The sequence below is a fragment of the Rattus norvegicus genome, chromosome 5, assembly GCF_036323735.1.
Source record: "Rattus norvegicus strain BN/NHsdMcwi chromosome 5, GRCr8, whole genome shotgun sequence".
Classification (NCBI taxonomy): domain Eukaryota; kingdom Metazoa; phylum Chordata; class Mammalia; order Rodentia; family Muridae; genus Rattus; species Rattus norvegicus.
Window position 1 is genome coordinate 118,662,934 of NC_086023.1, and position 3,413 is coordinate 118,666,346.

Sequence of the window (3,413 nt, forward strand, 5' to 3'; positions counted from 1 at the left end):
AGTCGTGGTTCTTATTCTGACAAAATAGACTTCAAACCAAACTTAATCATACGTCGTTACTGCTTTATTTGGTGGTGTGAACCTGGGGAAGTGGAGCCTAACAATGGGATGACTCCCGACATCTCCCCCAACCCTTCTTTTTTAACGCAGTACGTTCAGAGTGGTTTTGATTGGAGATGTTGATAAATCTGATTGTTGAGTGATGCACACGAATCCTGTAAGTTGGCAAGTTATGAAGGCATCGAATTATATTAGATTCGTGAAAGCATTATACGTTATACTCTGCCACCTGGAATGGGGTCCACTCCTTCTATGGCTTAGCTATTCCTTCAGCCATACCTTGAAAGAACTGTCTGGTAAGCAATGCGAAAATGGACCAAGAACTTCCTGCTTTAACTGTTTATCATCAGAACTAAAATCGCCTCACAAATCTCGTGAGTGATATTTAATCTGTTCCTGGGTTTAGTTCTATTGCTTAAATTCTATGGGGTAAGACAGGAAGTAGAATTTCCATCACATATCACCAGACATTTGTTTTTGCATAAATCTGATCTGATCCCCCAACCAGTTGACTGTTGTTAACTCTATCTGATTCCATCTGCTCGTCAATATTTGTCTGTCATATTCATAATATGACACTGAGGGAATTGTTGATATGACAGTCTTGTCGTTTTGGTACAAAATCCTGAATTTGTATCGATGTACGTAGTGCTACACCAACCACAGAACCAGTTGTTGCAATAGTGAATTCCTATGATGGCAACAATAAGCCATTCAATAAAATACTTTGTCCTTTTCAGTAATGTATCAAGAACATGTATCATAACCAGCCACAGGCCCTTCTTCCCATCCTAGACATTAATCAAATAATGGACTTTAAGAACTTCTTGAAGGGAACATTGTTGATGCATGCATATAATTTACTATTAAAACAATCACACTTTTCAAAGTAAGATTAAAGGCTTCTCAGTATCTAATGAGATTATCGTGTAATTTTTTCTTACAGTTTGTTTATATGGTGGATTACATTGATGGATTTTCATACATTGAACCATCCCCATCCCTGCTTCCTGAGGATAAAGCCTACTTGATTATTATGGATTTTTTAATGCATCCCTGGATTCAGTTTCCAGGAATTTATTGGGTATTTTTGCATCATGTTCATAAGAGAATCAGTCTGGAGTTCTCTTTCTTTGTTGAGTCTTTGTGTGGTTTAGGTATCAGGGTGACTGTAACCTCATAGAATGAGTTTGGCATGTTGCTTCTGCTTCTATTTTGTGGAATAGTTTGAGGGATGATGGTATTAACTCTTCTTTGAAAGTCTGGTAGAATTCTGCTCTAAAACCATCTGGCCCTGGCTTTTATTGGTTGGGAGACTTTTAATGACTGCTTCTATCTCTTTAGGAGTTATGGGGTTGTTTATATAGTTTACCTGATCTCGACTGAACCTCGCTAAGTGGTATCGGTCTAGAAAATTGTCCATTTTGTTAAAATTTTCCAATTTTGTGGAGTACAGGTTTTTCAAATAAGGCCCAATGATTCTTTGAATTTCCACAGTGTCTGTTGTTATATCTCCCGTTTCATTTCTGATTTTGTTTATTTGGATACTGTCTCTCTGTCTTTTGGTTTGTTAAGGGTCTATCTTGTTGACTTTCTCAAGAACCAGTTCTTGGTTTTGTTGATTCTTTATATTGTTTTCTTTGTTTCAAACTGATTGATTTCAGCCTGATTTTGATAGTATTAGAGAGATCATGGATACAAAGCACATACCTAAACACAATCAAAGCAATATACAGCAAACCAATTGCCAACATCAAGCTAAATGGAGAGAAACTTAAAACAATTCCACTAAAATCAGGGACAAGACAAGGCTGCCCACCCTCTCTGTATCTATTCACTATAGTACTTGAAGTTCTAGCCAGAACACGAAGACAAATAAAGGAGATATAAATTGGAAATCAAGAAGTCAAAGTATCACTATTTGCAGATGATATGATATACATCTACCAGAAAAAATTCTACCAGAGAACTCCTACAATTAATGAACACCTTGAGCAAAGAGGCTGGATACAAAACAAACACAAAGAAATCAGTAGCCATCCGTTATACAAATGATAGATAGGCAGAGAAAGAAAATGAGGAAATAACACCCTTTACAATAGGTGTGAATAATATAAAATACCTTGGTATAAGAATAAGCAAGCAAGTGAAAGATCTGTATGACAAGAACTTCAAGTACCCGATGAAAGAAATTGAAGTAGATAGCAGAAGAGGGAGAGACCTCCCATGTTCATGGTAGTGAAAAATGGCCATCTTACCAAGAAAAATCTAAAAATTCAGTGCAATCCCCATCATAATTCCAACACAATTCTTTACAGACCTTGAAAGAGCAATTCTCAACTTCATATGGGAAACTAAAAAACCCAGGATAGCTAAAACAATCCTGAACAATAAAAAAACCTCAGGAGGAATCACCATCCCTGACCTCAAGCTGTGCTACAGAGCAATAGGGATTAAAAACTGTATTGGTACAGACATGTTGATCAATGGAATCGAATAAAAGCCCACACACCCATGGATACTTGATTTTTTTATAAAGAAGTCAAAAGCATATAATGGAAAAAAGAAAGCATCTTCAACAAATGGTGCTGATCTAACTGGATGTCTACATGTAGAAGAGTGAAAATAAATCCATATTTACTACCCTTCTCAAAGCTCAAATCCAAGTGGATCAAAGACCTCAACATAAAACTAGATATGCCAAATCTCATAAAAAAGAAAGTGGGAAATAACCTTGAACACGTTGATACAAGAGACAATTTCCTGAACAGAACACCAATGGCTCAGGCTCTAAGATCAACCATTGATAAATGGGACCTCATGAAACTACAACGCTTCTGTACAGCAAAGGACACTGTCAATAGGGTGAAACGGCAGCCTACAGATTGGGAAAGGATCTCCTCAATCCTACATCTGACAGAGAGCTAATATACAGAATTTATAAAGAACTCAAGAGTTGGATACCAATAAATCAAATAACCCAATAAAAATGAGGTACAGAGCTACACAGAGAATTCTCAACAGAGGAATGGCTGAAAAGTACATAAAGAAATGTTCAAAGTCCTTAGTCATCAGGGAAACACAAATCAAAACAACTCTGAGGTTCTATCTTACATCCATTGGAATGGCTAAGATCAAAAACTCAAGAGAGAGCACATGCTGGCAAGGATGTGGAGTAAGGGGAGCACTCCTCCATCTCTGGTGGGAGTGCAAACTTGTACAACCACTTTGAAATCTACTTGGCAGTTTCTCAGGAGATTAGGAATAGTTCTACCTCAAGTCCCAGGAATACCAATCCTGGACATATGCCCAAAAGATGCTACACCATATCACAAAGACACTTGATCAACTAT